The sequence below is a fragment of the Balaenoptera physalus genome (assembly GCF_965194825.1).
Source record: "Balaenoptera physalus genome assembly, chromosome: 1".
NCBI classification, from domain to species: domain Eukaryota; kingdom Metazoa; phylum Chordata; class Mammalia; order Artiodactyla; family Balaenopteridae; genus Balaenoptera; species Balaenoptera physalus.
Genome location: NC_138882.1, coordinates 29,009,330 through 29,022,773, shown reverse-complemented (window position 1 = coordinate 29,022,773; position 13,444 = coordinate 29,009,330). Strand labels below are relative to the sequence as shown.

General features: G+C 35.9%; 1 protein-coding gene and 1 pseudogene across 7 annotated transcripts in view; both read right to left on the bottom strand.

Annotated features, from left to right (window-relative positions):
* Positions 1-13,444, bottom strand: part of LOC309664706 (tigger transposable element-derived protein 1 pseudogene) — a 477,505-nt pseudogene that overhangs the window by 1,535 nt on the left and 462,526 nt on the right. The gene's annotated exons all lie outside the window — the stretch shown is intronic.
* AKT3 (AKT serine/threonine kinase 3) overlaps positions 1-13,444 on the bottom strand; it is a 392,413-nt gene that overhangs the window by 209,926 nt on the left and 169,043 nt on the right. The gene's annotated exons all lie outside the window — the stretch shown is intronic.

Here is a 13,444-nt window from a genome sequence, read left to right as displayed (position 1 = left end):
CCCCTAAAACTCTTAGTAATCTATAGCACCTAGAGCCAGTCAGTCAGAAGTGATAAATTCTATCAGCAATTATCTATATCTAGGAAGACTTCAAAGAAAAGGAACATATAGCATAGTGGCTAAAAGTATGGATTTCAACACTACTGTGCCTGGATTCAACTTTTTTTCCTACCATTAACGATGCAAGCTTAGACAAGTCAATTAACTTCTCTGGTCTTCAAGTATTAAATGGGAAGCAGTAAGAGTACCTACATCATAAAATTGATGTAGGGATTAATAATACGTAATTGTAATACTTAGCGTAGTGTGTGACACACAGTAAGTTTTCAATAAATGTTAGCTGCTATTATTAGGTGTACACCTGAGCTACACTCCAAAGGATATCTGGTATTGGACAACAAGAGAAAATAGGATAGGGCTGTCTGCTGACACTGCAGCAGACAGTATTGTTGAGGAAATGCACTGCACTCTCTCTCTTTAGGGCCTTTTGTCTAGTTGTGCCTTCTGCCAGGCATTCTTCCCCTCACACAACCCCACAGTTAACTCACTTCCTTCAAGTCTTAAATCAATTCTAACCTTCACATTGAAGCCTACCTCAACCACGCCACTCAGTACTGAAATCTGCATCCTTTACCCAGGACTTCCCAACTCCTCTTACCTGCTTTACTTTTTATTTCCCATAGCATGTTTCCATCTTTGTACATATGAGATGACTAACTTAAGATCTTTCTTATTTACTGTCTGTTTCTTCAACTAGAATATAAGCTCTACTAATATATTGTTAGCACCGAGAACTAACATATAGCACTCGATAAGTATTTTCCGAGTGAGTGAATTCTGACAGTAATAATCCAACAAGAAGGTAATTTCGATGATACAGGAAAGAGGAGAAAATTTCTGGAGCAACTTCCTTATATAGTCAAAAAGGGATAGGATTCACTGAACAAGTAGAGGGCTGGCTGTAGTCAGGAGTATAGAGAGTTTAGTGATGCAACAGGAGAGAAGATAGGGTAAAGGAGCCCAGAGCTGGTAGAAATTATTTGCTCATTGCTTCTACTTTTTCAATGAATTAGGATGTAAAGCCATCCTTAAGAATAAGGTTGGAAGAGGATGCACTGGGGTTTTGAGAAAAGAGAAGATATATAATAGCCTTCTAGGAGCAAACAGACTAGGGAAATATCCATGACTGCTAAACAGCATTAAGGGTCCAATGGAATTTAATGATTAAAAATGTAAAGTACCACCAGGGATCATGGTTGTATAGTTTTCCCCAGATAACTTCAGTTACATGAGTGCAGATGGGGAATACAAAGGATTGCATTTAAGCAAAGCTATAATTTAACTAAGTAAGTTTGAAAATGCAAGAAAGTGAAACAGAATACAGGATGCAAGACAAGGGAGTGGTTTAGATAATCAACTAAGGAACTAAAAATGGGTAAGGAGAGAAGTGAGAACCTGGTGGTATGTAAAATAATGGAAAGGTAATAGAATCGATAGATCATAAAATCCATCGTTTCACAGTTAAGTACTTAACAATGTTACACACTTTCTGAAATATGAATGTTAAAAAAATCAAATATAGTATGCCAATTTATATTTTTTGTTTGAAATACAAAAGTTTTAAAATACCAAAGATATTATACTAATTTACACCAATAAAGAACCACATAATTTCCCCCAACTTACTCTGCCTATAAGGTACAGACTCAATCTGATTCTCTTTGAAGCCCATTGTTCCTTCCTGTTTCCTTCTTTATAAAATTCCTATCAAGCTTCCAGCCAATGGTTCACTATACTGTCTTGCAGACATTTAATTAATGTTAATTTGATGTCCTAGCTAGATGAATTACTTAAAAGTTAGGAATTATGTGTACGACTCTTCCTCACAGCACCTACAGCAGTGACAGCACATAAGGGTACAGAGTAAATACCTGATGATTGAGTAATTGACCCACTGGTGTTTTTTTTGTTTTTGTTTTTTTTTTGGCCTTGCCACGTGCCTTGTGGGAACTTAGTCCCCCAGTCAGGGATCATCGAACCCATGGCCCCTGCAGTGGAAGCACAGAGTCTTAACCACTGGACCACCAGGGAATTCCTGCCAATTGGCTTTTAATGTAAAGAATGGAGAACAGACACTTAAAAAGAGGGAGAGTCCTGACAGAAATACTCGAGAGTGAACCATGGAGTAAAGGGACACAGGAAGAACAGAAAAGGAAAGAAAGAATGCCCACTCTAAGGTTCACCTATTTCAGTTTTACTTAAGTTTTCCATTGTGGTGATGTCAAGATAATTAAGATAATAGACTTTAGAATACCAGATTCAAATCTAGCCTCTATTACACACCATCAGCTATTATTACCCAAGACAAAGTACATTAAGCCCCAAGATTTTCTCATCTTTAAAAGCACTATGAGGAATTAAAGTAAACTTTAAAAGAAGCATATTTTCAACACTACACCTAAATGAAGTTTAAATGCTATAATCTAAAGAACTTCTTAATGCTATAAATGTAAAAGCTATTTAAAATACTACATATGAGATTCTAAGTGGTTATTAATTACTGCAATTTACGAAAAGGAAAATAAAAGTGATTAATTACCATTCCCAAGCAGACGTTAAAAAGTAACATTTAGAAAAGAATAAAATATTTGTATTTATGCATATAATTGTTTTGGGAAAATATTAAAATAATAATAAAATGACATAAGTAGTTATTCACAACAAGCTTGTTTTGACTAAATATGCTAAGTATTCATGAATCAGCAACATAAATGAAATGCCAATTATGGGAAAAGCACCAGATTCTGGGCATAGTAAGTAAGAAAAATGAGTAAGAAACTCTACAAGCTTACAGCACATACCAAGCTCTATTTTTAATCATTCTGTGTAATTATAAAGTAATATTCCACTAATGGTATAAAGGTTTTAATCAGGTCCTCCTGAAACCTCTAGCTCAACAAAAATGTTACATGTAATTATGGACATGAAGAATAGAAATAAACCTATATGTTTACAGGTTTCAGTGTGAAATACTCTGTAAATCAATCCAACTTCTAAATAATACCCATTAGATTGAAACTATAGAAGAAAGAAGTGGCTACCAAAAGGCAGTCCACAATATTCAAGTGACAGTCGAGTCAACATCAGGAGAAGAGAATAGTCTACCACAATGCCTCAGGGTTTATTGCTGTGCATAAACAGATATAATTAAAGAGCTGAATCCAAACTCAAAACAGTTGAAACTTTAAATTACCATATTAAAATAGCTGAGCCAGTAAACAGAAACATTTTGGGTTCTTTCATGTTAGCCATAATATGGAAACATGAACACATCATATAGTTCTCTCTAAAATGAAGAAAAATATGCCATGAAAGTTTTCAGGACATGGTGCATGTTTAAAAACACTTATTTTGAAGAGAATTCTTAAAAGGGGACAGGGTTAATAAATATGTTGGCCAATACTTCTTTAGAAGAATATTTTCCTTTTTATTATGTAAAGATTCCTAACTCAAGGTAGGACAATTTAATTTTTTTTTTAAGTAGAAATTTTGGATAGAGATTCTAAAAAGCTATTGACCAAATGATTATCTATGACTTCTGGAACAATTTAATATGCAGGAATAAAGCAAGCATCCTTAGATAAAATGTCAGGTAGCTAGCTTTTATTATATCATAACCCATCATATTTTTCTTTTTTCAAAAAAATTTTATTTTATATTGGAGTATAGTTGATTAACAATGATGTGTTAGTTACAGGTGTACAGCAAAGTGATTCAGTTATACACATAAGTATATATTCTTTTTCAAATTCTTTTCCCACAGATTATTACAGAATATTGAGCTGAGTTCTCTTACAGTAGGTCCTTGTTGGTTATCTATTTTAAATTTAGTACTGTGTACATGTCAATCCCAAACTCCCAATCTATCCCTCCCCCCAACCCCATCTGTTCCCTCTGGTAACCATAAATTCATTCTCTAAGTCTGTGAGTGTTTCTGTTTTGTAAATAAGTTCATTTGTATCATTTTTTTTTAGATTCCACATATACGTGATATCATATGATATTTGACTTTCTCAGAATGACTTACTTCACTTAGTGTGGTAATCTCCAGGTCCATCCATGTTGCTACAAATGGCATTTTTCATTCTTTTTAATGGCTGAGTAATATTCCATTGTATATATGTACCACATCTTCTTTATCCATTCACCTGTCAATGAACATTTAGGCTGCTTCCATGTTTGGCTATTGTAAACAGCATTGCAATGAACATTGGGGCAGATGTATCCTTTCAAACCATGGTTTTCTCTGAATATATATCCAGGAGTGGGATTGCTAGATCATATGGTAGCTCTATTCTTAGTTTTGAAAGAAACCTCCATACTGTTCTCCATAGTGCTTGTACCAATTTATGTTCCCACCAACAGAGCAGGAGGGTTCCCTTTTCTCCATACCCTCTCCAGCATCTATTGTTTGTAGACTTTTTAATGATGAACATTCTGACTGGTGTGAGGTAGTATCTCATTGTAGTTTTGATTTGCATTTCTCTAATACTTAGTGATGTTGAGAATCTTTTCATGTGCCTCCTGGCCATCTGTATGTCTTCTTTGGAGAAATGTCTATTTAGGTCTTTGGCCAGTTTTTTGATTGGGTTGTTTTTTTTATATTGAGCTGCATGTGCTGTTTGTAAATTTTGGAGATTAATCCTTTGTCAGTCGCAACATTTGAAAATATTTTCTCCCATTCCGTGGGTTGTCATTTAGTTGTGTCTATGGTTTGCTTTGCTGTGCAAAAGCTTTTGAGTATAATTACGTTCCATTTGTTTGTTTTTCTTTCCATCACTCTGGGCGAAGGATCGAGAGATCTTGCTGTGGTTTATGTCAAAGTGTTCTTCCTATGTTTTCCTCTAAGACTTTTACAGTATCTCATCTTACATTTAAGTCTTTAATCAATTCTGAGTTTATTTTTGTGTATGGTGTTAGGGAGTGTTCTAATTTCATTCTTTTACATGTAGCTGTCCAGTTTTCCCAGCACCACTTATTTAAGAGACTATCTTTTCTCCATTGTATACTCTTGCCTCCTTTGTCATAGATTAATTGACCACAGGCACATGCATTTGTGAGTTTTCTATCCTGTTTCATTGATCTATCTTTCTGTTTTTGTGCAGTAACATACTATTTTGATGACTGTAGCTTTGTAGTATAGTCTGAACTCAGGAAGCCTGATTCCTCAGGCTTCCTTTTTCTTTCTCAAGATGGCTTTGGCAGGCCTGCCCCGGTAGTCTAGTGGTTAAGACTCCATGCTCCCAATGCAGGGGGCCCCGGTTGAATCTCTAGTCAGGAAACTAGATCCCGCGTGCCGCAATGAAGATCCGGCATGCTGCAACTAAAAAAGATCCTGCATGCCACAACAAAGATCTCACACATGGCAACGAAGATCCCGCATGCCGTGACTAAGACCCAGCACAGCCAAAAAATATTTTAAAAAATTATTGCTTTGGCTATCTGGGGTCTTTTGTGTCTCCATACAAATTTTAACACATTATTGACTGGGGGATTTTGGCAGAAACTAATGCCTGGGGCCAGTGATTTGTTATCTAAGTGAATATTTAAACACCTGCATTTGAGTAAATATCGACAACTTTTTTGCACTTAATGTATTTATTTGTAACTTTGTACATATCTTACTATTCTAGTACTTCGTTCAAGTGTGATACACGGTATAGCAGTCACCTCTGTGCAGAGGAACAGAACATCTACTAGAAATATACCATGTTTCACTGCGCTTTCCCCTGGAAGAGCAGAATCTACACTTTCTGGCAGCATTTTTTAGTCCTGTGGGTATTATTTTCTCTAGAATATGTTCTTTTCTTTTACCTGATAGTCAACAAGGTGGGTCTTTGTGGGCGGCTCTTTTAAAACTGCCACAAGAAGGACCAAGTGCAGTACTACCACTACATTCACCAGAATGGTCAGTTACACATTCTCTAGCTACTGCTAACAAAAATTGCTTGTAAGTCATTTTACTCTGTGCGTTAAGGCTACAATAAAATTTAAATGCATTGAATAAACCACAATTACTCAAATAGAAACCCACTTTCTTATACCATTTTCAAGTTTTCTGGAGGATACTGAAGTTTGCCAAATATTGATCAATCAACTCCTTTCATATATTTATTATACTCTAATATACAAGTGGGCTTAGTTATCTGATGACCAGTCCTCCTGTCTTCCTTTCCTGTAGATGCTATGGAAGTGTCACGAATCGTTGTTAACAGGTGGACTAACCTCTTGTCTTTCCATATAAGAATCACATCTCCCTTCCGTGTGAATGTCATTTCTCCCCTCTGTAGATTTTTAGATTTCTCCTTTAACTGGTTTGGTAGACCAGGATTCTCTCTTATAGTCCCACAAACTCTGGTTTTATTTTTCAACAGCATTTCAGATGTGGACACACTGTTGTAATAACTGTCTTGGTAAATATGGTGCCATGAACCAAGATAAGGTTGTAGGACTGATAATATTGTTTCTTGCAATTTCTTTCCTTCACCTGTGTAAATCTCAAGTTTGCATATAAATCAGTTTCGCATTTGCTATCCATCCTGACCGAAATTCCATATTTTGTACATTTTCTGGGATTACAGGTTTTGAATCTGAGTCATCCTCTCCACAAATGATGGCTCTTGTTTGGGTACACAGATGGAAAATAATCCAGAAGAGGTTTAACTTTTGAAATTCTGTCTGCAGGAAGCGGAGTTTCCAAGCTACCATTAAAGTGAAGAAATATCATTATTTGTTCCAAACTTCTTCTCATCATAATCTTTGGAAAGATAGGTGTTTCAAGTAAGGGATCAATCAACCAATATTCTTTCCAGTGTGACTTTATTTGTCCCATCAGAATTATTAATCCAAGAAACTTCTTCATGTCACTATTGGTTACATCAGTCCATTTTAAAGCCTTCTCATACTTTTTATATGATTTTTCATTCTGTTCGTGATACAGCTTTGTTTGAGAAGCGACCAACTTGAAAAAGTCCTTACCAAAAATTAATTATGTTATTTCACTAACACTTTGCAGGTTATTACATTCAATACTTACACCTGACACACCTGTAAAGTCTTCTAATTTTCATGAAATGTTATCTTCAATCCACTTCTGTCAAAGCAAAGGAGCATTCTCCAGCACAGTGGGTTTCATTTTCACTTTCCGAATCAGAATCAACTGCTAAGGTTTTTTATCTTTTTGTTGGTCTAATATTCACATTGTCTGAATCAGAATTATATTCTGAAGAACTATCATCTTCTGAGACTGTAGTATATATGACACTTGGACAATCAGAGAAATTTTGGTGCATGAAATTCACCCACAAATTCTTCTTCACTCAAAATTTCACGATGCTTCATTTTTGAAAATTTTATGGTAATAAACTTATGTTGATAACATACACAAGGTTAGAACAAAAACCTAACAGAGCAAAATGTAAATGCTAACAACAATCGTTAAGTTGTAAAATGAACACTTGATCAACTTTAGGCTTCTAACAACTTCGCCCAGTGATATTAATTGTATTACTCTCTAAAAACGTATTGATACATCTCCAGTCAATAACGTTCCAGTAACAAAACACGTACTGGTATGTCTCCGGTCTATGATGTGTTAATATTTTTTTGTTCTAGTTTGGTAAAAAAATGGTAGTTTGATAGGGATTGTATTGAATCTGTTGATTGCCTTGGGTACTATAGTCATTTTGACAATATTGGTTCTTCCAATCCAAGAACATGGTATATCTCTCCATCTATTTGTGTCATCTTTGATTTCTTTCATCAGCATCTTACAGTTTTTGGTGTACAGGTCTTTTGCCTCCTTAGGTAAGTTTATTCCTAGGCATTTTATTTATTTTGATGTGGTGGTAAATGGGACTGTTTCATTAATTTCTCTTTCTGATCTTTTGATGTTAATGTATAGAAATGCAACAGAGTTCTGTGTACAAATTTTGTATCCTGGAACTTTACCAAATTCACTGAAGAGCTCTAGTACTTTTCTGGTGGCATCTTTAGGATTCTCTATATATAGTATCATGTCGTCTGCGAAGAGTGACAGTTTTATTTCTTCTTTTCAAATCTGGATTCCTTTTCTTTCTTTTTCTTCTCTGATTGCCCTGCCTAGGACTTCCAAAACTATGTTGAATTGCAGTGGGGAAAGTGGACATCCTTGTCTTGTTCCTGATCTGTGAGGAAATGCTTTGTTTTTCACCATTGAGTATGATGTTAGCTGTAGGTTTGTCATATAAGGCCTTTATTATGTTGAGGTACGTTCCCTCTAGGCCCACTTTCTACAGAGTTTTTATTATAAATGGGTGTTGAATCTTGTCAAAAGCTTTTTCTGCATCTATTGAGATGATCATATGGTTTTTATTCTTCAATTTGTTGATGTGGTATATCATACTAACTGATTTGAGGACACTGAAAAATCCTTGCATCCCTTGGATAAATCCCACTTGTTCACGGTGTATAATCCTTTTAATGTATTGTCAGATTTGGATTGCTAGTATTTCTGTTGAGGATTTTTGCATCTATGTTCATCAGTGATATTGGGCTGTAATTTTGTGTGTGTGTGTGTGTGGTCTCTTTGTCTGGTTCTGATATCAGGATGATGAGTTAGAATGAGTTTGGGAGTGTTCTGTCCTCTGCAACTTTTTGGAATAGTTTCAGAAGGATACGTGTTAACTCTTCTCTAAATGTTTGATAGAATTTGTCTGTGAAGGCATCTAGTCCTGGACTTTTGCTTGTTGGGAATTTTTAAAACAGTTTCAATTTCAGTACTTGTGATTGGTCTGGTCATATTTTCTGTTTCTTCCTGGTTCAGTCTTAGGAGACTGTACCTTTCTAATAATTTGTCCATTTCTTCTAGGTTATCCATTTCTTTGGCATATAGTTGCTTCTAGTAGTCTCTTAAGATCCTTTGTATTTCTTTGGTGTCCGTTGTAACTTCTCCTTTTTCATTTCTAACTTTATTGATTTGAGCTCTCTCCCTTTTTTTCTTGATGAGTCTAGCTAAAGGTTTATTAATTTTGTTCACCTTTTCAAAGAACCAGCTTTTAGTTTCACTGATCTATTATTGTCTTTGTCTCTATTTCGTTTATTTCTGCTCTGATCTTTATGATTTCTTTCCTTCTCCTAGCTTTGGGTTTTGTTATTCTTTCTCTAGTTGCTTTAGGCATAAGGCTAGGTTGCTTATTAGAGATTTTTTCTTGTTTCCTGAGGTAAGAGTGTATTGCTATAAACTTCCCTCTTAGAACTGCTTTTACTGTGTCCCATAGGTTTTGGATCGTCATGCTTTTGTTTTCATTTGTCTCTAGGTATTTTTTGATTTTCTATTTGATTTCTTCAGTGATCTATTGGTTGTTTAGTAGGATATTGTTTAGCCTCCATGTGTTTGTTTTTTTATACTTTTTTTTTTCTTGTAGTTGATTTCTAATCTCATACCATTGTTGTCAGAAGAGATGCTTGATATAATTTCAATTTTCTTGAATTTTCCAAGGCTCACTTTGTGCCCCAACATGTGAATAATCCTGGAGAATGTTCCATTTGCACTTGAGAAGAATGTGTAATCTGCTGCTTTTGGATAGAATGCTCTATAAATATCAGTTAAGTCCATCTGGTCTAATGTGTCATTTAAGGCCTGTGTTTCCTTATTGATTTTCTGTCTGGATGATCTGTCCACTGATGAAAGTGGGGTATTAAAGCCCACCACTACTATTGTGTTACTGTCAATTTCTCCTTTTATGGCTGTATTTGCCTTATATATTGAGGTGCTCCTGTGTTGGGTGCATATATATTATCAATTGTTATATCTTTTTCTTGGATTGATCCCTTGATCACTAGGTAGTGTCCTTCTTGTCTCTTGTCTTTAAAGTCTATTTTGTCTGATATGAGTATTGCTACTCCAGCTTTTTTTTGATTTCCATTTGCATGGAATATCTTTTTCCACCCTGTCACTTTCAGTTTGTATGTGTTCCTAGATCTGAAGTGGGTCTCTTGTAGATAGCATATATATGGGTCTTGCTTTTGTATCCATTCGGCCAGTCTATGTCTTTTGGTTGGAGCATTTAATCCGTTTACGTTTAAGGTAGTTATCAATATGTGTGTTCTTAATGCCATTTCATTAACTGTTTGGGGTTTGTTTTTGTAGGTCTTTTTTCTTCCCTTACTCTTTTGTTCTCTTCCCTTGTGAGTTGATGACTAATTTTAGTGTTGTGTTTGGATTCCTTTTTCTTTTTTGTGTGTGTATCTATCGTAGATTTTTGATTTGTGGTTATCATGAGGTTTTGATATAACATTCTATATATAAACAAGATTGTTTTAAGTTGCTGGTCTTTCAACTTCAAATGCATTTCCAATCTCCTGCATTTGTGCTCTCTTCTCGCAATTCCTGGTTTTGATATCATATTTGTGTGTGGATAATTTCCTACCTTTACTGTGTGTTTGCATTTACCAAAGAGCTTTTCGATATGGAATTTTTTCGTCTCTAGTTTTGGCCTTTTCTTTTCTGCCTAGAGAAGTTTCTTTAACATTTGTTGCAAAGCTGGTCTGGTGGTGCTGAATTATCTTAGCTTTTGCTTGTCTGTAAAGCTTTTGATTTCTCTGTCGAATCTGAATGAGAGTCTTACTGGGTAGAGTATCCTTGGTTGTAGGTTCTTCCCTTTCATCACTTTAAACATATCATGCCACTGCCTTCTGACCTGCAGAGTTTCTGCTGAGAAATCAGCTGATAACCTTATGGGAGTTCCCTTGTATGTTATTTGTTGCTCCTCCCTTGTTGCTTTTAATATTTTTTCTTTGTATTTAATTTTTCTCAATTTGATTACTATGTGTCTTGGCGCGTTCCTCCTTGGGTTTATCCTGCCTGGGACTCTCTACACTTCCTGGACTTGGGTGACTGTTTCCTTTCCCATGTTTGCGAAGTTTTCACCTATTATCTCTTCCAGTATTTTCCTTTCTCTCTCTCTTCTCCTTCTGGGACCCCTATAATGCAAATGTTCGTGCATTTGACATTGTCCCAGCGGTCTCAGGCTGTCTTCATTTCTTTTCACTCTTTTTTCTTTATTCTGTTCTACAACAGTGATTTCCACCATTCTGTCTTCCAGCTCACTTATCCATTCCTCTGCTCAATTATTCTGCTACTGTTTCCTTCTAGTGTATTTTTTATTTCAGATATTGTATTGTTCATCTGTTTGTTCCTTAGTTCATCTAGGTTTTTGTATCTTCTCAAGCCATGCCTCCATTCTTTTTCTGAGATCTTGGATCATCTTTACTACCATTATTCTGAATTCTTTTACGGGTAGATGATATTTTTCAATAAAGTTTTTGTTACACCAGTATTTAAATTAAATAGATACACTAGCTACACTCACCTGACCAAGTTAAACTATAAGCTGAATTTCAAACATCCTATTTACTTTTAGACCACTCTGAACCACAGATGACAAGTTTCATTCAAAGCTGTAATTACTCTGTAAACCTGAAAGCCAAATAAATAGAGGAAGTGCAAGATGCTAAATCAAAAAAATATATACCAAAAAGTTTTTAGACATCACTGGTTCAGATTTTATTTAAAAGATTAGGTTTTATTTCAAATGCTTTAACCCTTTAAGTGCTAACTATATTCTTTTAAAAATAGTTCCACTGGGATTCCCTGGTGGCGCAGTGGTTGAGAATCTGCCTGCCAATGCAGGGGACACGGGTTCGAGCCCTGGTCTGGGAAGATCCCACATGCCGTGGAGCAGCTGGGCCCGTGAGCCACGATTACTGAGCTTGCGCGTCTGGAGCCTGTGCTCCGCAACAAGAGAGGCCGCGATAGTGAGAAGCCCGCGCACCACGATGAAGAATGGCCCCCGCTTGCCACAACTAGAGAAAGCCCTCGCACAGAAACGAAGACCCAACACAGCCATAAAAAATTAATTAATTAATTAATTTAAAAAAAAAGTTCCACTAACATCCAATGTGAAAAACAAATGCATAATAATAGATTCTATTTATAATTAAATCACAAAATTAAATAATGCTCTGAGTTATAATGACCATAAAGAGGGTTTATTTTTAAGGCCCCAGATGTAATATTACAGATATTCTTTAAAAGAGGGAAAAAACATTTCTCTCTTTTACTTAAAGGTTTTATTATCCAGGGAGCAAAAAAGCATAGCACCCAATTAAGACTCAACACATCAACCTTAAAGAGATTTATTCATTCCACTGAGAGTATAATAGCTTAGGTGTGGCAGGTACCCTGGTAGCAAGATCAGTAGAGGATATGTGTACTGAGATCGCTATGTGCCAGGCACTGCACTGATTAGAGGTTTCTAAATGTTAATTTCATGTGAAGGCCAACCCTAAGAGCTGTTATGTTATTATCCTCCACATTATAAATGAGAGAATTGAGACTGAAACTAGCTAAATAACTTGCTCACAAACACACAGCTTGTAAGTAACTGTATAAGGATTTACCCAAGGTCTGTCTGAATCCACATTCCATGCTCATCTGGAAAGAATACACTGCTAGGAAAACTGCCTTTAAAAAAAATCAGTAATCATCTGCAGATGAAAGGCCTATCTGTTCCCTCCTCTGTGCCTTCCCCATACCTTCCAGTGCTTGACTGTTCTCCCTTCTGTGACATCTTTTCTTCTACAAAGAAATCCAGGATAACTTTCATCTGATAACAATGTTTGAAGAGGGAGGTGGGCCCCAATGTGTTTGCTCCTGACTCTGAACACACCATAGGGATGGTTAGTGATGAGGATTACCCTTCGTAGGATACTGATCCTGCCACTTTTTGTTTCTCCAAGTAGGCGTGTAAGGGAAAGGTGGATTCAAATGAGGAGCAGAAGAGAAAGAACGCAGCAAGGAGGGCAGCAGAGCCTCCGGATGTTTTCACTGCTGGACCTCACAAACTGCAATACCAGTAAAGCTAGCGGTAATACAAATTTTCAATTACTAATGATAGAAAAGTGATTCCCAACTTGCATTGGTCCAGCTGCATGTTTCTAGTGTTTGGGTCTGAATCATTTACCTATTACCTAGAGTCAACATATCCTTCTCCATATAAGGAAACAGAAGAGAAAAAAAAAGTTATTTTATAAAATACAAAATTCTATACAAGAGGGGAGTAAGACTGGGTCACTAACATTATTTCCACTCTAGAAGATGTTTTCACTTTATGATACATATTTCAAATTCTGACATTTTAATTATCATAAACCTTACTTCTTTGGTTTTAACATGGATACTACTTGTGGATTTAAACTGTACTTGAAATCACAACATGTTAACGTGAACTTCTCCTAATATGTTTTTCTTTAATGAATATGGTCACCACAGATACCACCATTTACCAAAAGTACATTTAGAGCCAACACTTTCCCCATCAACATATCTCTATCTTGTTGGTCC